General features: G+C 41.5%; 1 long non-coding RNA gene across 2 annotated transcripts; it reads right to left on the reverse strand.

The window, feature by feature from the left end:
• Positions 1 to 23,409: 23,409 nt before the first annotated feature.
• LOC121912655 lies at positions 23,410 to 25,490 on the reverse strand. Of its 2 annotated transcripts, XR_006100132.1 has the most exons (3): positions 25,406 to 25,490; positions 24,667 to 24,845; positions 23,410 to 24,302 (listed from the first exon to the last, which is right to left on the reverse strand). It is a non-coding gene; the product is annotated as an uncharacterized LOC121912655 (long non-coding RNA). The 2 variants fall into 2 exon arrangements; XR_006100131.1 differs by lacking the exon at positions 25,406 to 25,490 and having other exon boundaries at positions 24,667 to 25,075.
• Between the last annotated feature and the right edge of the window lie 908 nt (positions 25,491 to 26,398).

Below are 26,398 nucleotides of genomic sequence, written 5' to 3' on the forward strand. Positions count from 1 at the left end.
TGAACAACTAGGGTTACATGTAACTGACAACCCTGAACAGACTTTTCAAAAGAGAAGGTGGGAAATAACTGAGGTTAGAGTAGGACTCATCACTGTTTAGACAAATCACCCGCGGTTATTGCTTACAGAATTATCCAATTGGGCAAGAGAACAGAGAGATCACCCTCACATGGTGGCCACACATTTTAAATTTACAGAGACCAAGCTAATACTCCATTGAAAATGGAAAGACTAGGTAGAACTGCGTTAGGCTGTAGCCCCAGAACTACACTATGTATATTCTTCTTGATCACCATGTTAATTGTGCCACCACTATTGTGGTTCTTAGACAAACCAGGAACTAGAAAATAGTACGCACCTAAAGAGAATCACTACTGCTACTACTGCTCAGCAAATGGTAAGCAATAGTGATAATGGTTTGGAGTTGATGTATGTTGACCTCCGAGGATCTGAAGATTGGATTCCACCATGTTGAAGGAAAGAAAACCCTAACAAGACAGATGGTGATTCATAAGTGTATCCTTATGTTTGTGAAAAGAGGTAAACATCATACTCTAACTGCAGATGTGTGTGTGTGTGTTTTCTTTAGGTTTGTTAATGATTTATTCTTATAGTTAATCTTATACTTAAGTTTGTCTTCTGATTCAATTATCATTTAGTTAATCTAGGAATGCATATTGTTTGTTTTTATTTTGGTCTTTACTATATATTCAATTCAATCTAATTCAGTCATGCATTTGAATATATTTTCAATTCATATGCATAGTAGTATGTACTCACATACATGGATGTACGTAACTTGCATTGAACATTGATTTTTTTTTGTTTCTTTGTACATATTTCAGATGATCACTACATATTTCAATCGCTAGAATCATGAAGTACTTTTGAATCTTATATGCTATGTAGATGTTCATTTTTCCATATGGTTATTTTGATTGATCATTCTCTGCCATATATTTGATTTATGTGAATTATTTTAGCTTTAATTGGCTATTCTCAGAGTCAGGTAAAATGGGTGAATTGAGATGTTTAGTTTTATTTCTATGGTGTTTTGTTATATAATTTATTCATATTAATCTTTGTGTACTTTCATTCACATGATGTTTGATTGATTAAGACAGGTGTATATTACTCCAACTCTGAAGGATATTATGGTAATTACTGTTGCTGTTACGATCAAGAAAGAGGGAATTGTGAAGGAATTTTCCATATAGCAAGCTGTCTGTCCTTGTCTGGGTCAGGCTGACTTCTCTATCTGGTTGTTCTCACGGGAACCTTTGCTAAAGTCAGTTATGTTTTGTCTCAAGCCAAGGCTGCCTGAGAAGCAAATCCTTATCTGAAAGTTTAACTAGGCATGCAGAGAGTTTTCCTGCAGACTTTGAGTAGCAATCACCGTGTCAGGACTGCTCTCTGATTGTACCCAGATGTCTCCTTAATCGATAAAGTGTTCAATAAATCTTCTTGTATAAGACATTCAAGGCTCCTGATATTTCTGAATTGATGAGCTCAAAACACATCCATTTTACTATTTAAATATGGACCTGATACCTTCAAAGCCATTCTGCTCACGGATGTTCTGGTCCATTATAAATACCTTTTCATGAAATTCAGTGTTTTGAGTGAATTATAAAGCAATTCCTGCATGTTCACTATATGGCCATGTGGCATGGGGATGCATCAGTTTTTGTACTTTAGGTCTGGAACTCTTTGAGGAAGGCACTTTCATGTTTCAACATGACAATACCCCTGAGAACAAAGTGAGATCCATAAAGAAAGTCTGTCTTTTCAATATGATTCCTCAGTCCCTGTTTCACCATCATGTCACCGGACATCCTAAAGAAAAGTAGAAGAGTGGAGCCAATCCAGTCGGTTTCTGCATCCAAACCTGGGCAAGACAGACTAAACCCAGTTGTCAAAGTTGAGGGTTTTTGCCACTTGCTTCCCATTACCAGTTCCCTCACCTCTATGCAACTCTTCCAGCCACAAAACCCAGCGAGGAAGAACAGGAGAGCTTCATTAGGCCTATCCAGAATTGTGAAGTTAACCAACCTCACACGGGTACACATCAACATTCCTCTTTATCTCTCTCCCTGCTGTTCTCTCCCCTTCACCCTCTAAGGAGCTCTCTTCGGTGACTCGCTGTTCCAGTGCCTGCTTCCAAAATGGCGGCTTGGGGAGCGCAGCTATTCCCTAGACTGCTGAGATGAGATGCAAGGTTCTCTCTTGTGAGTGTAGCTGAGAAGAGGAGGAGATACGCAGGAAGTTGTATGTGTGTGTGTGTGTGTGTTCCCCCCACCACCACCACCACACACTTTTATTTTCTTAGATTTCTCTGATCTGATCTGATGTGAAATCACAAATTGGCCCCTAGCCGCTGCCCCCTGTGTACATAACAGAACTCATTAAAGAGAGGAGGGTTATTAAAAAGTGATGGAGTGAGGGAAGACCCTGACAAGAAAAAATTATTCTGTTTAATAAAAGAGATAGAAGAAGAAGAAGAAGAAGAAGAAGAAGAAGGAGAATCATCTCCAGAAAGCAAAAAACTTGCCGAGGAAAAGAGGCTAGGCAATGAGGGAGCTATGACGACAGGCACTGCGTTTACTATTCACTTTCACGGATGGCTTGCTCAAATACTCCAGATTCTTCTGAGGCTTTGGACATGCTTAGATATTTATTTTCTCACAGAAGATAACAGGGAATAGGACATCTTTTCCACTGGCTCTGTTTCTCTGCCCTACATATAGACTGAGCTGAGCAGAAACAATAAGATATTGAAGCAACATCTCAGCTGGCTACAGAGTAAATTCTATGTCGCATGTTGGATCTCAACAATCAGTAAAAGCCCCTTGAGGTCCGGGCTAAAAATACACCACGTATTACTGTTCACTTACGATAAAAGCATTTGTTAAATGACCGTATCATAACGTTTCCCTTGCTCAGGGCCTTAGTTTTGTGGCAGGGGCGTGTGTAAATGCACCGAGAGATCTCTGGTATTCTGCTTCATGGATGTTCATCTATAATTCATCTGTTGTGACTGGGAACACACACATGAAATGTGAGCAAAGTATCTCTTGGAGGATTGCAAGGGAATGACGAGAAGGAGAGTGGAGTGCATGGTAAAAACTTAACGAGGTGCGAGGGACAGGGGGGACGATGGATCGAAAGACAAAGACAGGGAGACAAGCAGGCAGTGAGGGGAGGGAGTGGTGAGAGTTTCTTCCAGGTTGTTTGTTCTCCAGAGGCCACAGTGGATCCAGATGGACTGAGGCTGAGAGCGAACAGAATGTGCATCAATATTTACTCGCCTCCCTTCACTTTTCCCATCAAGACTGGCGAAATAAAAACCGACGCTGGGCACATACAGTATATAGTATACTTACATTTAAAATGTACATCCTGATGCTCTGCAGAGTTCATGTTTAAGGAGTGCTTTGATCACAGATGCTGAAATGAATTAGTCATAGTGAAAGTAAGCACGGTCATGTACATTTGCAGATTCCTGAAAAAGGATGAGTATATATCTTCAAATGTATAAAACCATATGCAAATGTGCGGTTTGGTGTATTTGAGTGCCCTGGAACAGCTTAGGGCATGCATGTTTGTACAGTATGCTTATATGATCAAGTGTGTTATGCATGTGTGAAGAGAAGGTGTGAGTCTGCCACTTTATATCTGTGTGTAAAAACTGAGTGTATGCCTTGAGGAGCTGCACACTAAAAAGAAGCCCCCCCGTCCTCTGTGGATGACTGAAATGGAGAGAAAAAAGAGAGAGACACACAGAAAAGAGAGGGAGGAAGGATGAGTCAGTGATGTCTGTTGGCTTTTCTGCTCTCCAGCGAATCAGCGTGGCGAGCAACCAGCAATAACTAAAGAGACTATAACTTGTGGCCCGCAGCGTCCCCCCTATATGCCTCTGCAGAAACTAAACCACCTGCCCCGTTCAACAGCCTCCTGAGGCCTCATTTTTAAACATTGCATACACACAGAGAGGTGTTGGAAAGTTGTGTATTCCACTCCCCAGGCAAATAGGGTGAGTTTTGATTTTCAAAAACTCATCTGACAGGAGAATGTGTTAACTTGATAGGGCGGCAGATCTACAAGGGGGCACAGGGCCTTGCCAGTTGCTGCATGAAGCGGCTTTGCTTGTCCAATTGTCAGTTACAAAAATTGTCTGATGCAGGCCTCCCAATTCCAGCATCAGTAGGGAGTGGGGGAATGGGGTTTCAGATGACATTCCACCATTTGAAAAGTACTTTGTTTGACGCATACTAACTCCTTTAGGTCTCTTATGACAGTTGATATTTAGTGGTGCACATTTCAAGTATTTTCAAGTAATCTAATCACGTTTCATGTACTGTCTAAGCATTCATGCCCAAGACGTATCTCATTCATCTATCCGTTCCATTCCTCATCAAATCTTCAACGCTCACACTCAGTGATCCTGCTCCACTATCAAGGGTGCAACTTACAGAGGTGCTGCACACTTAAACATGTTTTTTGAGCTGTAAACTAAATTATATGACTACTGTGATGAAACACATCAGTGCTGGTGTTAATATTGACATTGACACCAAATTTATAAGGGGTTTTTACAAGGGTTGAAAATGGCTCAACCTGTCATGCTGTTTAAAATCAGCCCTGAAAAGGTGGAGCCAACGCTGATGTAGAGTCAACCGTTTGGGAGTTCTCAACGTCATGAAATTTATATAAATGGTAGAAAGATAACATCCACCTCCCCCAGCCCCCACCCTTGAATGTGAGTCTGTGAAACCGCCCATGCTCATTTTCAAATATATGCTGATCGAGACAGTTTTAGCTTCAAGAGCTAACAGCAGCTAACAGGAGCACTGACCTGCTGGAGGAATTCTCTCTTTCTGTGACTGTCCATGCGAGGAAGAGCCGCTGGCAGCCACAAAAACAACAGAAATGTCAGACTCTGCAGAGGAAGGGGACTTGTGATGTCTGTGACCACCTTGCTCAGATTTGTTTCAGAGCTTCACATGAGCAGAGTCACACCACCAAAGTTGTGAAAAAAACTTTCTGACATGTCACAGTAGGAAAAGCACAGGCGTAAATACTAAAATTAACAATGGCTGAATTCCATTTGTCTGCCTCAGTTTCAGGGTCCCAGTATCACACATGCTGGCTCACTGTCACACTGTCATGACTTACTGTGACACCTGAATGAGCATCGTTAATGTCATTAGTAACACCTGAGTTTTTTCTATGACAAATCTGACATGAAAAAGGCCTATTAGTGACTGGAGGACTTTCATCTGTCAAGCTTATCGAGTGTGTATTTTGGTGTGCTCTTTTTTTAACAAGACATGAATGACCTGGGTTACCTGCAGCGGCGTCCGTTGCCAGGTTCGCATCTCCTCCCCCTCCCTGTAAATGTGCCACATTTAAGTCACTGCTCAGTACACATAGCTTATATATAGACAAGTGTTAACATAATTTATTTATATAATATAAACACTCCCAACGGGGAAGCGTATTCAGTAGTAAAGCCAGAATAATGTTCAAATCATTTTATTTGAAAGCAAATGCATTCCGCACATCCCACATGAATGAATTCTAATAAGGTAATTTGAGTATGTGAATTACTGTGTGTGCTTCCCCCGTTGGGGGTGTTTTACTGGAAGTGTGGGTTTGGGAATAGAGTGCAACTATATACAGTTTTAATGTATTTTTTTTTTCTTAATTAAGTCATACAGTTTGTCTGTTTGTGCATCCATTGTACAAAATACAGTATTTTCTGTCTGCCATTCATCCTGATTTTCATACTATTTGTATTCATTATTCATTTTTTACACATAAAAGCACTTTGTAACTATTTGCTTTATTTATCTACTCCCCAAGTGAGCCCTGTATGAAAACTATAGCTACAGGACATGAATATATACAAAGGAAAGTGCATTTGAGTTGAAATCCGGAAAGATTATGGTGAGTTGATCTAACTTTGTGATCTTCTAGCAGTTTTTAACAGTGTAAAGGCAACAGCTGCTCACTCGGGCATCCCTTAAACAGACACTGACAGAGGGACCCTGAGGACCTGGAAGTAGAAGCAAGCTTTGTCGCAGGTGCTCAACCGTAATACCGGCGGTCAATGAGCCAAAGTAGGGCAACAGGCAAATAAATACAATTAGTGCAAATTTGCTGTGACAATTAGCTGTGTACTCAAAGACCGTTCTACAAACAAGGATTGCTCTTTGTGCCCTGCTTTATCTATTCATCTGCCTCACTGATTGTTGTCACACTTTACTGTACGCAGCTGAATACTGTACATCTATCTTCAAAGATCTTGTCAGTTTCATAACTTTCTATACAAGGTAGATATACAATGCCAAGGTCAAGCTGTGTGGCTGACAGGGCGCTGATGAATAGGAATAAACAGGGACGGGTTATGTCTCCTGCTTGTCTCCCGTGGCTGCGTGTAGCATCGCCACCGCTGTGTCCATCTTTGTCTCATCTGCTCCGGTACCTTTAGCTTTGAAGGGTATGTCTGCTTGCATGTCAGAGATTAGAGGTGTGTGTTGTGATGTCTTTGTCCTGGAGGCGGAGGAGGCAGAGGGCGGTGGAGTCATGTGGACTTCAACACTGGGAGTGTATGTGTGTGTGTGTGCATTGTGTGTGAAGTGGAGACAGGGGGAGAATAGAGGCACTCGTCTGTATAATGGGGTAAGAACTCAGCCAGCTTCTAGGAGTCTTCATCTGTCTGCTGCAGCAAAGACACACACACACACACACTTCCTCCTGGCCCATGGACCTAACCAGACCAGCTGTAATTTGTCATTTGGCTGCGAACTGGGCCGTCAGCGCTGGGTTACTTTTAGCTTCCGGCTCGATGGTAATCCCTCCCTTTGAAGGCCAGCCAATCCAATCCCATGGCTGACATCGCCAAAGAGGACTACACCATTGTGACCTTTATAGCGCACCAGCTAATCTTTCTCTATGAGAGAGAGAGAGAGAGTGGAAAACTGGCAACGAGTTCAACAAGCTTACTTGTCCTCCATAACTCCATAGTCCCCATCCTCTGTTCTAATTTTTTTTTTTTCCTGCAGAAACACCCAAAGCCTTTTCCCTAACATGCAATGTCTAGTCACTTGGTTTTAGAAAAATGAAGAAAAATTCAAGCAGCCCTCTTAGTCACTTGACATTTAGCAAATCCTCATGTTTCTGCCTCTGGCTTAGTGTTCTGGGTGTGTAGAGGTGGTGTGTGCTTTGTTCCCTTTCCTCGCAGCATTCAGCACATTTACGACTGTGGTCATTTAACGCTTTTTCACGCCTAGTTGGTTCAAATCACTTATCTCATCTAAAGTGTTGGTTTGGAGGATACTCAGATGATTGAGCTCAGTGTTTCACTGGGGAGAGTGATGAAATTTTACAACTAGATTTTAAAAGTCTATAGAGGTTAAAACTCTAGCAACACTTGGAACTTTGGTGTGAGACCAATGTTCAGGTTTTGGCCTTCATCAGGGTCATCACACAATACATTACAAAGAACATTTAAATAAACTTTAAACGACTATACTCCTTTTTAAGACAGTGTGTCAGGACTAGGTTATAAAGCAGAACCCACCTTAAGGCCTTTATCATGTCCATTGTTTACACATCACAGTTATTTAGTGGTGCACAAATTAGTGGTTTTATTTACAATTAAACTGGCACAGACTAGTTGACATGTAAGTGTAGAGGTTTCTGGGTCCTCAGGGAAATTGCAATCCAGCCTGGATGACAACCAGCATTTTAAAGAGAATGACAATTGGCGACACTGAAAGGCAAATTTTTAAGGATCTAACATCCCTTTTCACACAGCTTTTAACCTACTTTATCTTGACATTTGGAGCACTCTTTCTGAATAAGACGTGTATGGCCAGGTTTGTACGTATAGAGTAACTGAGGACAACACATTGGATGATGAGGTAGATTAGGGTGGGCGCCATGAGGCTATTCTTGTATGTTCCTCTACAAAACAGAAATGGACTTCCACCAAAAACTGTTTGCCTTGCTAATTCATGATACAGTGTGCACAGAAAAAACGAAATAGAGAAGAATTCTTGACATGCACCCACTCTGAGGTGGACCTCCTTGCTACGACACCTCCTGGCTCATCATTCATCTCCATTCTACCCCATTTAATCCCACCACTCGACCTCTCTCATCCCTCCGTCCCCAGGCCTCATTCAAAAAGGTAGAGCTGGCACATACTTTCCCCAGCTGCATTTGGCACATCTACAGATATGCCATCATTTAGGGCTTTTTCACACCTAGTTGGTTCAAATCACTTATGCATCTCAATGGTTTAACCTTTAACTTGGCAGATTTTTCGTATGAGAACACAGGGATAGAAATTTAACATATTTTTAGAAAATCTTGATAAGAACAACAGGCAGGGACTGGAACTGAATCTTTTAACACCACATTTTATCTGCCAACACCAACTAGTCCTTTGCATTTATTTTGTGTCGTCATTCATCGTTTTCATGTTTTTCCTTTCATGTGTCAGCCCACTGTATAGAAGTTCTTTCTGCAGCATTGTCATTAATCAACATCCCTGGTTCCAACCTGGGACATTTCATGTCATCCTCATGTTCCCTGTCCAGCTCTACTGTTACTGTCAATAAGAGGCTAAGATGCCAAAAAAGCTCTTTCTTTTTCAGTCCAGAGGACCACCCTTTCAATTTTTGAGCGCTGATGGAAATGACTGTAATTACAATCCAGTGCATCAATCAAATACAACAAAATAACAGTTTGGGTTCGTACAAACAGTGTCTGGACTGGTAAGTGCACTGACAAGTGAAATTAAAAACAAAACAGCAACTATTTGTGGCTGAAGCCTAAATAAAGACGAGCTGAAAGTGTCTCTCTCACTCAGTGGCATTTCGTTTTGTTTTTATTTTTGTCCGCCAGCCCCCTGCCATCGCTTCATCCCTTTTGTTCCTGCCAGACCAGGCCGAAAGGGGGTGTGGGCTCAACATGAGCTTGCATCAGCAGGCTACCTCCAATCTCCTGCCATTTGCCAGCATGGTACCAATCAACACTTTACTCCCACCCCGCCGAGAAGCAACCGACTCTGAAGGAGACAGAAGGGAACCTGGTGTGATGGAGATATGGAGAGCGTGAAAGACAAAAAGAGGGAGAAGAAGAGGGAGAGGGACAGAAATAGAGGCAGAGAATGAGAGAAAGCAGGAAGCCTACTCCTCGGTGAGGATCCTAAATTTACCCCAGTGCTGAGGCTCCCTGTCGTCTTCAACTCTTACTCTGTCAAAAGATCTGTGCCTCTGCTGAGCCCTGAGACACACACACACACACACACACACACACACACACACACACACACACACACACACACACTTGCACTAGAAGGTACAGTAAAATCTTTGATATTACTGCAGCTTCCTAAACAGCCACCAAGATTACACTCAAATTTAAATATAAGTAGGAACTTCAGGGATGTCTCCTGTATAAAAAATTGCTCAAGCTCTTAATAAGTTTTAAAAAATAATATCTTTGAATATCAAAGGACCAGTCAGATTACACCCCTGTGGTAAATCTCTTTTTTTCCAATAACGGTTTCTGTACTTTCATATATTCTCCAATTTATCTTACTGTGTCCTTGCTGACTAACCCCTCTCCTCACAAGAGTACTATCGATCCCAGCCAGCACAGTGATAAATGCAATCTTTTATTCAATGACCATATTTTACAAACAAGTGTAGAAATGTGTAGATCTAACCTTTACATGCAATTCAGGTGCAGAAAAGAAGAAGCACTTTAATTAGTTTTACATGTGATGTATTCACACTATAGCACATTAAGCGTGTATATCTGTTCCTCTCAGTCGATACGATACGATTCAATCTAGATACACACTCCACAATCCAATCCAATACAGTACATTGCCATTCGATGCTTATTTGATTATACTGTAATTAGTCTGATTGCTTTTTTTAAAGGAAGAGTTCAGCATTTTGGGAAACATGATTATTCATTTTCTTGCTGAGTTTGACAAGAAGATTGATACCACTCTGTCTCAATGTCTGTACCAACAAAAAAAAAGTCTGCTAGCTTAGTCTAGCATAAAGACTGGGAGCAGCTGGTCTGGCTCTGTCCAAAGGTAAAAAAAAAAAAACAGTCTCACTCTGGCCAAATGACCCACTGAAGTCACTGCGGTCAAGAAATAGTCCAGCACATACCCCGTATAACACTGCTGCTGGTAGGCAGATTTATTTTTAATTTTAGACAGAGCCAAGCCAGCTGTTTGCTAGCTGTTTCCAGTCTTTAAGCTAAGCTCAGCTACTGTCCTTCTGTTTGTAGCTTCATATGTACTGTAATGCACAGACGTGAGCGTGGCATCTTTCTTCTTGTCTAACTCTCAGCAAGACAACGTCTAAAATGTCAAACTTTAGTAATAAAAGATAATGAATCAATTATTTACACTGTTTTTATTTCAAATTCTGAATCAGAAATACATCACAAAATTATAACTTGTTCATACCAAAACTAGTAAACAGCCACACTGGAGAATGAATTTCTTGGGGCATGTCTCTGTAGATAAAACACTTCTTCAGTATTCGGGAGGAATTTAGGCCAGTTGAAAGTAGCATTAGCTGCTACGCTAACGATGGTGTAACGTGCCTTGTGTTGACTGCTTGTCTTGCTAACTACTGTCAGCACACACGTTGCCTTCTTAAAGCAAGGTTTATGTTAGTTTTTTCACTGTTACGGATTTTGAAGAATGGGAATGCAATGTCAAGATGTCAGGGAGCAGTAGATGCGGTAGTCCCAGTCTTCCTTCTGAGTGAGAATGACATAGATCTCTTGAAGCAGGTAAGTGATTGAGGATCAAAGCGAGCTAGCAAGAGACAGTCAGGCCGCACACACATACAGTAAGTTAGAAAAAGTTATGTGAAGCTATTGTTTTTTGACGACTGTATCATTTTTTTTTTTTTTTTTAAATTCATGCAGAATTTGACTCTTGTATCAGCTTTCCAATAAGTCTCATTTATTCTTTACACCCCTATGGTATATCCAAGGGCTTCATTTCTTCTTCCAAATGAATGATAATGTCTAGAAGAATCTTGTAACACAATTAGGCAAAATAAGAGGTACTTAATAATAGTAAGAGCTGAATTTAAAGGAAAGAAAGGAAAGAAGTATTCAAGGTTAAATAAAAAAAAAAGTAGAAAAAAGGAAAGAAAAGGAAACAACATTCATGAGATAGAGTCTAGAAAGCCATTGAGTCGGAGAAGTAACGAGTAAATGAAAGAGACAGTGGGGAAAAAATAGACTTGCTGAAGCAGAGTTAAGTGAAAAAGTAGACACACTGGGAGCGAAACAGAGAGGCAGCGGTATTGCATCAGGCAAATATTGAGCAAGAGCAACAGCAGAGCCAAAGCGATGGTGAGGAAGAGATCAACAGACTGAACGGGGGGGGAAAAGCGCATTGACAACGAGAAACGTATTCACCGTCTCGTTGCCTGTTCCCGTTCCCTCTGGCTGCCTGCGAGCATCAGCCGCGGCGGAGGGGCCAGAGCAGGAGGCCCGCGACAGCATTTGGTCATTTCACAGAGCGCTGCAGCCCACCAAAACAATGTTGAAGCAATCAGAGCTAATTGTGCACTAATGGCTCCCTTTCCACTTTCCTTCTCTAATTGGCTGGAGCACCATCTGCGCACGTACACACTTGAATGCACTGCACATACACAGGCAGCTCCCATTCTCGCAAGACAAGCATCCACAACAGGCATCAATTAAACTCTCCAAGATAAGAGAGAATAATCTCATATATTTCAGCCAAGCAGAGGATGAGAGATTTTCTAACAGCATACTCTGTCACCCAAGGGGGGGCATTTATAGTTTATACTGCCAGAGAAACCTTTAGCATGTTTGCATTGATTTTTGCCTTCTGAGCAGAGCGGCCAAAATAACCGTATAATCATTTGTTGCAATTAATGGATTCAGCTTAACAGGAGGAGTGTTTTCGTGACTCTAATTCGATCGTTGACAAGCCTGTTATTGCAGCCGCTGATGGATCCCCCTATCACACGCTCCATTTTTCCCTCACCTCTCTCCTACCTGGCATGTGAAACCGTGAAGGCGCTTCATTCTCAGAAATAGCTTGTCATTGCTGTCATCTCCGCGACTCCTTTCCCATGCATCAGGTTTTCTTCCCTGCAGTTCTTTGTTATCACATGGCAGGAAACCTTTTTTGGCTGCACAGTGTGGAAACCATCACCGCAGGCAAAGGTGAAATGGGTACAGCAGGGAAAGTGCTATAAGTGCAGCGGTTGCCATGGAAACCACCTTTACCCAGGTTCTCCTCGTTCGCTCACCTTCCAGGATTCGAACGGCTCGCCCGCTTAATTGACAGATTCGGAAGCGCACGCAAGCTCGCGCATACGCACGCGCGCACACACACACACACACAAAGACAGTTCTGGAAAATGATTAAATCCGTTGCCCACCTGCTTGTTTACACTCTGGCAACCAATTCTTCTCCTGTTTTCTGTTTACTGAGACATCGTCCATGCTACCATCTGTCCATTTTTTCTTGTTTGCAGTGAAAACATAATTTGTTCAGAACAGGTAGAGCACTTCTTTTTTGCATAACTGTTTCACACAACAATGAGATGTTTTGCTTTTGCTCAGCAACACACACTGTGAGCAACTCGGTCCACACAAGGATGCTTTTCCCCTCCCTTTGTTTGTGAGTATAGTGTTGCCCTTGTGTCTGTCTGTCGATAGAGACTGTGTATGCCACAAATATGTATGCGTTGTGTGTGTGTGTGTGTGTGTGTCCATATGCCTGTACAGTTGTGTGTGTGTGTGTCCAGGGCTAAACAGAAGTGTATTAAAGGTCATGACACTACTCGGAAGAAAGCCCGAGGCTCCCTGTGAACTGGTCTCTTGTAACTGTCAGACACACCAAAAGACACACCCTCTATTCACACACACACATATATTCAGAGAGATCTGATGTGATTCATGCTCTGTATTACAGTAACTTAACAGTGTGTAGGTCTCTCTGTCCGAACAGCCACATTTGTGTTTCTTCCCAAACATGAACGCCCCAGCCTGATTCTAACACCACAAAAACCACATTCATCTTTGATGACGCAAAGACATGCAAGATAACTGAATTCATAACACTTCACACTTGTCAACTCCGTAAAACAAAGTGTCCAGATGCAAGTTCAGAGTAATGACGCTCTGTCAGAGTGGCGCTAAGATAGCAAGCTTTAAAGTGTTTTCACATCCCATATGGCAAAACCTAAAATAGGCTTTTTCATTTCTATCTTTCCGAACATGTTAAATATCATCTCAAATCTTACTTTTAGAATCTGTCAGGACTTGTTTTCACAGTTCATTTGAAGGATGAAATTAGTTGATCTTCCTTTTGTTTTGCATAATAAGAGTTAACATAGTAGCCTAAAATAAATGTGTTTGATTTTCACTTATAGTCAATGTACTAAGTCAAGCTGATTTCTGTACTTTTATATACACTCTGCATCACTGGTTACATCTCATTATGCTCAACTTCCAAGGTCAGACTGTCACATTTCACAGAAAGCTGTGAGCAATAGTGTGTGTGTGTGTGTGTGTGTGTGTTTAGGCACGGGAACTTTATTCTGGTAGTGGGCCTTTATGGCTTTGTTCAGACTGCAGGCAAATCAGATTTGTTTCTCAAATCAGATCTTTAAGACAGACTGTCCACACTGTTATTTGCAAGTGATCAGATCGGATTTGTGTGTTCCAGACATTACCAACCTATCTGCATGGGTTGCTGTGGTAACGACGTAGGTGTCAGTAACTACATACACTGGTGCTGCAGCTTTCCAACGTGGAAGCATGAGAAATGGAGATCAATCATCTCACCCTAAAAGAACTCCTCCTCCTGCTAGTAGCAGCGCGGATTCTGCTCAGCCGCTCTGATGCACTTTCATCACTCTGGATTTGACGTCGTCGTCGTGTGACGCGTTGTGAGTGACGCAAAAGATACTTTGAAATTTGATTTGAGCAGCCAGAGCGTCTGGACTGAGACACATCTGTAGAAATCCGATTGGAATCATTTTTCAAACCACCTCCAAATGTGGCTTGGATCCAATTTGCAAAAATCTCATTTCATGTGGTTTTTTTTACTGTTCAGACTTCTCAATCTGGATACAGTCTGGATATGCCAAAAAAACGGATTTGAGCTGGCAGTCTGAACAAGGCCTATGTCTTCGACCATTGTGTGTGTGCAGCAGGCTGTGTTTTAATGTGCCACAGTGTTCTGCACCTCGTCCCTGAGTGCGACAGCAGAGCAGATGTTAAACCCAGCACAGACCGCGGGGCTTAAAACACAACTCCCATCAAACAAAACTATTTCCCCCTCTGGACGGCAGCTCTGCAGGCCAGTTCAGCTCTTTATCCAGCGTTCATTCTCTTTGTTCATCATAAATCCTTTGCTGATGCCAGAGGAAGGAAAAAAAAAAACAGGCAAATGTCAACCCCCAAACTGGGACAAAAAGTTCCACTTGCACTTGTGTCACACAGGGATTTACAAAGGCTGTTTTTTTGAGTTTCTACATGGCACTGATGTCATTGCTTTCTGGTTGATTGGGCTGTCACAGCATTTAGGTCACTCTATGGGTTTTGATAGACAGGTGCTGTGGATAATGGATAAATTGAACAGCTAGGATTAGCAAAGGCCAGACAGGTGTGCTATATCAGATAATTAGAGAGAGTAAGAGAAAAAGGGGTGTTTTCCTTTGAGTGTGTGCACTTGTGTCACCCAAATGTGTTCGACACAAACTCTCCTCTCATCTGCACTTTTCCATTACTTTCCTAAGCTCGTCCATGTACAGCCGCTGCAACCCCAATGGGCCAGTTTCAGGGAAACAGCAGGCCAGGGTTTTGAACTAGCAACCCGGCAGCCGCTGGGAGAGAGCATTACCCTCAGTGGCATGCAGGTCCAGACCTCTTGGCAGAGCGTTCTGACGGAGAGCAAACACATGTAACCAGTGGGAGTCGGCCCATCTGTCTCTGTCTTGGCTAGTGGAAAGCACACACACACAGTTCCTCAGGAAAGTGAGACATAAGCCTGTGGTGGCAGTGACAAACGAACTGCACGGCAAGGGAAAACCAGTTGGAAGATGAAGTGACCAATAGATCAGACAACTGAGACTCTCCCTTTCTCACCCTCTCTCTCTATTCTGCTTTCTCATTCTGCCTTCTCTTGCTAATAGAAGCATATTAAATCCGTTACTGAGAAAACATGTTCTGTCATTTATCTCAAGTGGTATCTATCGGTTTTATATGCCCAGGCTTTGAGAGATAGGCCTTTTTCACAGCAGACATTTTGACCTGTCATAGTAGGAAAAGCACAGGTGTTACTCATAACATTCACATAACGTAAATTCAAAGTTTTCAATTTTATAATTTATAGTTTAATCAAACTGTAGGTTTAGGTTATGCTGTTTATGTTAACTATATTTCCAAGTCCTGATGCTATATCTAGGCTAGCTGCTGTTTTGCTAGCTTTTTCTGCATCTAATATTAGGCTATCTGTCACAATCAGGGGTGTGTGGTCCACTAAGGGTGCTGGGGCGCTGCCCCTCCTGTAATTCCTATTGTGAAATACATATTTTAATGAAAAATTGTTTTTGTTGTTGAAACGTGTGATGACTAATGAAAAAGCGCTGCCTACGATCTTTGTCTGTGTGCCAAAGGGTGTACTTTTCTCTGCCCGATAGTGGTATGTGTGTAACATGTATAGCTTTTTCCTGGTAGCCTCTGATTGGTTGACACTGCATGCCGAAAATAACTGGATCTGGGGCAGAAAATTTTACACCCAAGAAATGTTGCCAGATTGGGCGGTGGTCCACCAAACTGCTGCTGCCCTATTAGATAACATTTACCCGCTGAAGGCAGGCAAAGGTACACAGATGGCTGTGATACTGTGGCAATAATTTTAAAATGATAACACTCGCTAAGTGGCAAAATTTTTTAAACTTTTAGAAACCGCTAGCCTAGTTGCTAGCCCTCAGCAGCTGGCTGGACATCCAAAATACACAGAGCTACACAAAAAAAATACACAAAATACTAGAGCCGTAGCCCCACCTAGTGGAAAAGTCAGGCCACACCACTGGTCATAAGAATTTCTTTCATCAGTCTTTCTGAAAAATGTCATGTTTATTATCAATATTCTAAAAAAATGAGCATCCACTACAGGACTCCCTATTACACACACACACACACACATATATATATATATGTATATGTATATATGTATATGTGTATATATATGTACCATATATGTGTGTGTGTGTGTGTGTGTGTGTGTGTGTGTGTGTGTGTGTGTGTGTGATTTTAGCAAAGCCAATTTAAAACAACAGCCATGAATATTGATCAGCATGGCAGCCCAGGTATGGACACATTGTAAATTAGTTTCCTTCATATTCACAATATCCACCAACATTATTGTAAAGTAATTTTTCAGCTTTTTAGATGTAGTATCTGCTAAAACCACATAATTCAGCGCTCTCTGTCCTGCTGTTACAATAGACGTGTCTGAACTAGCCTCATCCCCTTGACTCATCTCTTCTGTCGATGGTGACATTTAACCTGCAATGGTCCAGGGCTTACGGGAAATTGTGTTTATTAAAGGGTGCTGAAACATATTGAATAAACATGACATTTGATTGTTTTTTTTTAAATCAACCATCCTTGTTTCGACATAAAAGGTGAACCACATGACATAATGTAGAGTAATGTTCCATGGCTAGATTTTTAATGAATTGCGTCACTACAAATGTGTGATTTTTAGTGAGGTTTTCTTACTTCTGGAACCAACTTCTTCAGCACTGGCTCTCCATAGAGAAGATTTCATCCAGAAGCGTGAGTCAAAATATTGAATATGTATCAAATTCTTAAAACTAGTTGTTGGAATTTGGGAAGTTCATGCCATAGTTGCTATATTTATCCAAAACAAACCCAGAATCTCAAAGTGAATTGATTTAAAATGCAGTATGTACATCTTACAGAGTGAATTTTTTGAAATATCTCAACAACTATTTGATGGATTGCTATGAGACTTTGTACAGAAATTCATGGTCCTGCTGAGATCGCTGCCATCAGCCTCTTAACCTTTTAACCTGATAATCAACATTCTGGAGACAACCCCCCCAATCCCCCACCCCATTTGTGTATTTTATTTATTGATTTAATTATTCATTTTTCCTTCTCTCTGTGTCCCTCTTTTTATTTTTACCAACTTTTATTTTTATTATCAGTCATATTATTATTGCTATTAATTTCCGCTACCTTATTATCCCATTATTGTTACTATTGTTATGATTAATTACTTTAACTAATAATTATTACAACTGCCAGAGCTGATGTTGTTGTTTGTTTGATTGTCATAGATTTGTGTGTCATATTTGTGATTGTCATGTCTCTTGTGCATGTTGTTAAATCAAAAAGCGAAATATAAGGTTCTATAAAAAGAAGAAAGTCATGGTCTCCTGAGGATACTGACTTTCATAATCCCCTGACTTTTCCTCTCGCGCCAGTGTGAAGTTGATACTTGTGGTTCAGAGTGAAATAGCTTAACAACTATTAGATGGATTACCATTAAATTACTTTGGTAATGTTCTGACTTTTCCTCTAGCGCCACCAATAGGTCAAAGTTATGACTGCTGATATATCTCAACATCTACTTGATGGATTGCGTCTACAAGGGTAGACACATCATTAAGTTTGTGGATGACTCTGTCATCGTGTCCCTGCTCAGTGATGATGACATTGACCATGGTCCAGTGGTAGATGATTTTAGTGATTGGTGTAAACACTCTTCTTGGACATAAACGTGTCTAAAACAAAAGAAATGATTGACTTCAGAAAGAAGCCTCTGCCAATTCCCCCCTTACTTTTATTCATGGCCAGGCTGATGAAGTTGTCTGACAATATAGGTATCTGGGGACCATATGGTAAATGGTAAATAGCTTGTATAGCACCTCTCTAGTCTTCTGACCACTCAAAGCGCTTTTTACACTATGAGTCACATTCACCCACTCACACACATTCATACGCTGATGGAAGAGGCTCCAATGCAAGGTCCCAACCTGCCCATCAGAAGGAATCTAATCATTCACACACTGAACTGTGTGCCATCAGGAGCAATTTGGGGTTCAGTATCTTGCCTGAGTACACATCGACATGTGGACTGGAAGAGAATTGAACCACCGATCTTGGACGACCCGCTCTACCTCCTGAGCCACAGCTGCCCCCGACAACAAATTGACAAATTAACATTTGACTTTAACATTGATGCTGTCTGTGGAAAGGCCCACCAGCATATGTACTTTTATTGAAATCTCAGAAGTTTTAATGTTGACACCTCTTTTATGAAAATGTTTTAATCTTGTTTTATTGAGTCTGTTTTAACCTTTTCTTTTATCTGCTGGTTTGGGTCACTTACCCTGAAAAACAGGAATAGGTTGGAAGACATTGTAAGTATGCAGAATGCAGGAAAATTGCAGGAAAAAATCTTGAAAAACTCTCCCTATTGTACAGATTAAGAGCCACAAAGAAAACCCTGTTCAGTGAGTACAAGTTGTGTCCATCTGGTTGTGGATATTCTCTGCCTAGATGCAGGACCAATAGACTTAAAAACGTATTTGTCCCTGCTATCATTGGCTTTTTGAACAGTATTATGTAATTCTTTGTCTTTTTTGTGTATTTTGTTTGCGTGTAGGTTGGTGTGTGTTGTTTATTGTGTTTATTTACTGCTGGCTAATAAAGATTACCTTGACCTTGACCTTGACACGAAATTTGGTCAACACATTCATGGTCCCCAGAGGATGAATTGTAATAGCTTTGATCTCCTGGTGTATCATCTGGTCAAATTTTCATACAGTCCAACACTTTTATTTCATGACCAAATACCTGCTCAAACCTATGACATTCCCATCTAACTCAGTTATACTTTGTCTCTAATGCTTACACACTAAACCAACACAGTGAACATGGTAAACATACCTGCTAAAACCTCAATATGCTGGTATTTTCATTGTGAACACTTAGCTAAGGTACAGTTTCTGCTAGTATGGCTAGACTTATATTTTTGTTTACTGATGAATGAATTGGAAGAGGTTCATGTCCATCCAAGCCTTGGATGTGCTCTGTCAGTCATTTCTGAAAACAACTGCAACATGTCTTTCGATGTCTATTTCTTCAGTAGAAGGTAGTTCCACTGTCATTTGTCAATGCTGGAAGCACTGCAAACATTCACCTCCATTGTGTTGGGGTGGAGGCAGATTAGACTGATGTCTTCAAATCTGGACAAATGAAACCAAAACTGTTTGCAATGGCTAGATATCAGAAGAGGAAAGGGAGGAAAGGTTTTTTTTGTTTGTCAATTTCCCCCCATAAATCCTCAAGTCACAAAAAGGTAATATCTTGAAAATGACTATTCTGTTCTTGTTTTTCTACCATCTTTTCCTTTCTCTCACACTGACTTATTTCTTATGGTGATAAGGATGGATAGATAGGTGTGTGTGTGTGTGTGTGTGTGACAGAGAGAGAAGGAGAAAGAAAGCGAGACAAAAAGAGAGAGGGACAGATTGTGAATGTGCGAGGAGAAGGCGGCGACGGGTTTCACCTAAAGCGGGCTTCATTACCATGCATCTGTCAGAGCGCCGACGGAGGTCTTGTTGCCAATGGCAATGTGGAAGAGAGTTAAAGAGCATCAGCATCTTTTTCTCTCCACTCCCCCCGTCCCCCCTCCCTCTTTCTTGCTGTCTGTCTTCCGCTGTTCTGTCTCTCTCTCTTTCTCTCTCTCTCTCAGTGAATGAGAGCAGTTAAACACATCAGCATGTCTGTCATCGCTCTGGCCTCGTCGTCTGCAGACGCCGACACAGTGCAGACAAGAAAAGTCCATTATCGCTTCCCTCAGTGTGACTATTTATCTCTCTCACCATCTCGCCCTGTCACTTGCAAACCCAACCACCCACCCACCCCACCCCCCATACAACCACACACACACACACACACACACACACTAGCCAACTAGGACTGTGATGGGCAAAACATTGCATCACTTGTCTTTCTGCCTTTCAGCGAGAGATGCTGAGCACCCTACTTTTCCAACAGGGTGTGTATGTAAACCTATTCTGTGTGTGGGTGTGGGTGTGTGTGTGGTTGATGGGGAGAATTTTCTGGCACTTATATGTGTGTGTTGAAACTGACAGAATAATGCTCTCCCTTTCCCCAGCAACCATCATCCATGTGTTCTTTCCACAAGACATTTAACCCCAAACTGTCCCACTGGGTACTCTCAGAGACCAACAGCTGAATTATATTGCTCAGTTTCATCTGTTTCGTTTCTTGGGACAAATATAACGGTGGACTTAAATGAATAATTCAACAGTTTTGGGAAATGCACTTATTTGCACTGTGGTTATTTGAGAGATTTATACAAATCTCATGTCTGGAGCTGGGTGTCAGGGTGTGTTTAGCCTAGCTTAGCTTAAAGACTGGAGGCAGGGGGAAACAGCTAGCCTGGCTTTGACCAAAATGAAAAAATATATAATATATTGTTGGTAGGTGTATTTTTTCTCTTTCCTTTGGAAAGAGCCAAGCTTTGGTTTTCTCCCTGCTTATATTCTTAATGCTAAGCTCTTTGTTTAATGCACAAACACCAGATTGGTATCAATCTTTTCATCTCATTCTCAAAGGGAAAGAAAAGAAGCGTTTTTCCCAAAATGTAAATTTTACCTTTAACTGTTTGATGAACCAAGTCAGTTGAGCTGTGAATGTGCAGCAAGAAGAGTGAAATGATAGTTCTATCATTTCCCTCTTGTTGCTATGCAGATGTCAATCTTCCAGCCTTCAAATACTGTGAGACAAATTCACAGCTTTGTAGTTTTAAGACAGAATACCTTTGAAAAAGGCAGCTCAGATCCTCTCCAAACTTCTTCCCCGGACAGTTTGGACTTTTGGCTATGTATCAAACTGCACTGGAGCAAAGCACTTGCCTGCTGCGACCCTCATTTTAACTACAAAAACTCTCATTAATGGCAAAGCCAGTCCTATTTTACCCGCTGTCATCTCTTCAAACACACAAACCCCCTCCCTCCTATCACTTTGTAGTGTTGAGGTGGAAGCAGCGTGTATAAGTGGAATGGTTGACTGGTCAGGCGGGATGAGGTGTCGGGGAAAAGGCCTATCCTATCAGGTAGAACCTCCATCAACACTGCAGAGACCTCTCTGCTTTCAAGACTCCAGAACACTGACAGAAAGCTTTAAGGAGCTCTTTTAAAGCGCCGGCTATCTGAAAAGGAGAGAGACTTGCACAGACACAAGTGCAGTCTGTCACGAGTCAAATTGTACAGCGATGTCCTAAAGTGAAGCACACACAGATGCAGCTGAGTCAGCGTGGGAGTGAGGTGAAGAGAGGTGAGATTTGAAGTCTTGCGGCAGGGGGAGGTAGAATACGCACAGAAACAAATAACCAGAAAAAAACTTTCAGCAATAAAGCACCAAAGAAAGAGGTACAGCTAAGGAACATCACATGGTCCTCCCACTGGTGGTATGAATGATCTAATATTGATGTGAGCATATTGATAGTTCTTTGAGGGAAAGGTGAGGTCAGGTTAGAACATGAGACATTTCTCACCTGTTGTCCTGCTTTTGGTTTCTTCAATGTAGATGAGGCTTTGCTAGACTATCGGGAGACAGTTTCACGAAAGCACCGACTCTTCTCCGGTGCATTTCTGTGCTGAAACTCACGCCAAAGGAAGCACCGCCGTGTTGTCTCTGCAATCGAGGCAAAAGACATACCCCATGTTGTGTTCCTCAACCAACATTTACTCCCGTATTTATCTACATCGCCAGACCCAGCTGCAGACCGCTGATTGGTTTTGCCTGAGTAATGAGCACAATCGACAGAAAGTACAATTTAATTAGGAGCCACGAACGGCGACGCTGAGATGGAAGATACTGGAACAGGATGGGGATGGCGACTAATGGAACAACGCCTTCCCAGTGTTCCATCATTGCAATCTGATTTATTAATTACCCATGGCGGTGGGGTTTTTATCTCCCTCGTCACGCAAATTGGCAGAGGAGACACACTCGCGCATGCACGCTCACAAAGAAAGGCAACATTTTATATCATGGGGAGGCTTGTCTTCCTTCTGCGTGATGGTGATCTCTGTGACGCGCAGCAGGTTCATATGTATGAATAGTTAAAAGAAGGTGTGATTGACGGTTTATTAAACTCAAAACGCAGAGTCCGCCGAACATCTCTGACCTCAAATACACCCATGATTATTTCATAGGTGGAGAGGATAAGGTTGGTGTTGACTGTAGTCTACTTTCTGCTGCTGTTATGGCAGGTAGTGACATCGCATCCATGAGACAGTTGGAGGAAAATAAAAATAAAATCCCACTTTAATATCCAGCTGCTGGATGCCTCTGGCAGGGATTAGGACCAGATTACGCTTGAGTGCTCCACACGTCCTCTGTAGTGTACTGTATATCCAAAGACACAATTACTGAGACAGACAAGCACACAGAAAGCACAAAATGGCATACACAGATACAGCATGACTATTAACATAGAGGGAGATACATCCTGTAGCTTTCTGTCTTGCTCATGTCTAATCAAAGCTGTGCAGTGGTTAAAAGAAGCAGACATACAGTAGCACAAGTGCTGAGACATACATATGGCCATGTACATGCCATTATTCTCTTGTAAACACATTCACCATGTGCAACCAGAGTATTAATATACATGTAGCTGTTTGATCCTCTCTAATGCTACAACACTGTAGCTGTAACAAATCTCCAACAGACCCACCTAATCATCTCCTTTGTTTGTTTATATTTTCAATAATTGTTGCTTTTAGCAAGGTTGACCAAAACCTGTTAGATTGAATTTTGCATGAGGAGCTGCTTCGTTTTAATTACAAAAAAAGCGACTCTTTCCAGAGTCACTTCTCAAAGCTAATTACATTTAGCCTCTGGTGAGATTTTCCTCTGCTGCTAACTTTTACTGGAACCAGGGTTTACATGAGGAACTGCGCGGCACACCCTGAGAATGAATCACCACCTATGGGTGGCAAGTTGTGCAGACTGCATTGTTTGTAGTTTCAAAAGGCAAGTGCAGAACCCACCCATTCTTTTCGGACACAATTATATCACTGTGGATGAGTGAGCTGCCACGCCAATGTCAACAGCTGCAATGTAGTCTGTCAACTAACTCTGGGTGAGGAAAATAAACCCAAGTCTATAAAGAAACATGTAAAGATCAGTTTATTTTATCTGTGCAGTGATAAACCACAGATACAAAAGTATTAATAAGCAGTAAAACAAGGCCATATAATTTTCAATATAAAAATGAAAAAGCATTTTGAATAAAATTGAAGTTTTATTTATTTTTCTGCTGCTACATCAGTGTTCTCCAGTGGGCGTGAAAATATCCATACTGTAATTTGATTGGTGAAATATCTGTGTGGATGGACACTAAACAGAGTTTGTTGCTTTGTACCTTCTGTGATTTGAGCAATACATATGTTACCCTGTGTCATGGTTCAAATCACTGGGTGACGTATGGAGTTGTGAGGTTACAGGACTGTCCTATGCTGCAAGTCTAACAGTCTGGTCATTTTCCATCACCATGAACCCATACAAGAGGCAACTAATACACTCCTATTTATGATGTCAGAAGAACACATCACTGAGGGTGCAGCAGCTGCAACAGCATGAATGAAAAGAAACATTTAGTGGGAATAAGCACTAACATTAGCAAGCTAAACTAACTGGCTTCAGCTTGTCCAAAAGAGGTTTTTATCTATAGTTTATATTTCTTAGCACAAAATGTGGTGTGAATTCAAATTTCAGTTTGACTTTAAACATATCAAAATACTTCAGGAAATCAAGTAATGGTCATCATATTGGTAATAAATGCTAATGTGCATTGTTGTGTGTGCATACAAATATATAAACAGTCACACATACAAACCATCACAAGATCATGAATTTCAAGAAGCACTATCACAAAATGTATTGCAACACACACCTTCCTTCCTTCCTTCCCCAAACCACCCGCACTACTTTCATCTCTCTCCCCTTCTGCCTCCACTTCGATGCAAAAGACCTTGATGTCACTTTGAGGGTTTGCCACGGCACATTTCCACGGCAAATCTAGCGTGTTATGCCTGTGCCAGCATTGCCAAGTCCTCATCTTTCATCGGGATGACTCACAAAGCAAGGCCGGAACACAAATGCCTCTCTGCCATTGAACCCCCCTGGATGAGAGAAAACATGTCTTTATATTGAAATAAGAAAAGTAATGGATTCACACTGATTGGCCTCTGCTGCCTCCCAACTCTGAGTCCGTTTTGATGATCAAGCCTTGAGCAGGTGTAATAAACGGTGGCCTTGCGGCTTGTATTAAAGGAAAAAATTACTTTTTCCAATTGTGGAAAATTAATTGTTGCCTGAATATCCTACATGCTTAGGAGACCACGACTGAATCATGAAGAAAAAGTGAGCCATTTGTAGAAACATGCGAAATGTCAACGTGACATGAGACATTAACCAACAAGACAGAACTTCCTGCTAAAAGCCAGTTTCTTATGGTAAAAGAACAACAACAATAAAACCACCAACCTTGTTCAGAACTCCCTCGTATTCCCCTGAGGTGACGAGAATTCACATCCAGCTTGCGCAAAATCAATGATCACTCTAGTTCACGGTACAAAAAGAGGCGGAACTCATATTAACAGTGATCAAACAGGGTGGCGAAACAGTCCCTGAGGCATGCCATCTTCCATCCACTCATAAAAAACCTACCACACACACAGTTACATATACAAACACACACACAGACTCTGAACCTCTGCAAGCCAGCTAAAGCAACATTTGATTTGAGGTGATGGAAATGGAGGAACGCAAGCTTGTAATCCTGTAAGGGTGACTCCGGCGCGTTTGAAATGGGTCCCAGTGGCAGTGCGGTACTGGCTCTGGGGCATTGGTAAATCAATCTGTCTGCAGTCACACAGCCAAATGAACACGGGGAGCTAAGTAAGAGAGCGGTGGGTGCGGCAGTTCATTTATGAAATGTATTAGGATTTATGAGGCAGTGAAGTGTAAAGGTGCTTTATTACTCTCCCACTGCCGTCAGTCCACCAAGACGGAAAGCAGAAATGACACTCTAAATGTTTCAACTCCTGTTTTCTTTCCTGCTCTCTAATGGCAGGAAACTGACATAATGAATGAAATTCTGAAATTAATTTGGAAAACCTCTCATGTTTTTTTTTTTTTAATCACTTTTCTATTTTTATTCCGGGAAGATCTATTCATGCACTTTCTCAGTGGCCAATATGTGTGCTGTGTTGTGCTTACTTACACAGCAGGACCCATGAGAGTTGCCTACATGGTCTTCAGGTCACACTGTCACTCAGTCCAAGAACATTCCACCTGATGCCATATTTGCAGGGATTTTTCAAAAAGTAAATGTCCATGAGCTGCCATTAACATGCTACACTGTGACTCCTCGTTGAACCAATCCTGAAAGCCGACCAGGTGTGGAAAGCGAGAAAATGGTGCTGATCTCCAGAAGCCATGTCAAGCAGAAGGAATAAGATGATCTTGTGTGTGTGTGTGCCCGTGTGCTTATGTGTATGTGTACATTGTGTGTGTGTGTTAGTATGTGTGTGCGCGCCACGGGACCAAAATGTGAAGAGTGGTTTTGCTGGTTCAGTGCATCCTGGTTGAGATCAAAATCATCTCGAACTTGTGTGAATGAGGTCTCCAAGGAGACCTTGGACTATGGATACCATGGAGACCTCAGACCATGGAGAGAAGGGCCAGCTCTGTGGTTTGTGGAAGATTGTGTGTGTCCATATGTGTGTGTAGATATACTATCTCAATGAATCTCAAAAGAAGTTTTTGTTTTGTTTTGTTTTGTTTTTGATGATCATATCTCTCAGTAATGACTGAATCTGTGCCGCAATTTGCATCACATTTTGTGTCAATTTGTGATAAATTGTGGTAATATTTGAACTGGAAAACACACAACACTGAAGTAAGTTCTGCCAAGAAGACAAACTTGAGGGCCAATAAAGTCTCACAAAAAAGATGTCTGCAAAGAAGTCAGATTGTTGAAGTCAAGGACCCATATTTATCAAATTGCAAAACATGAAATGAAGACTGGAGATAAGCGTAAACATCCTTCACTTTTACCACTACATGCAAACTAAACAAAAGAATAAAAGCTATTTCAAAATTCATCAATCAAATATCTTAAAAGTGCTCTTAAATTTAACAGGGCTCCAGAGTTAGTTTTGGACTGATTGGACAAAATATCATGATGAACAAAAAGTTAGCTTACACCTGCAAT

This window comes from Thunnus maccoyii, chromosome 15, assembly GCF_910596095.1.
Source record: "Thunnus maccoyii chromosome 15, fThuMac1.1, whole genome shotgun sequence".
Taxonomy (NCBI): domain Eukaryota; kingdom Metazoa; phylum Chordata; class Actinopteri; order Scombriformes; family Scombridae; genus Thunnus; species Thunnus maccoyii.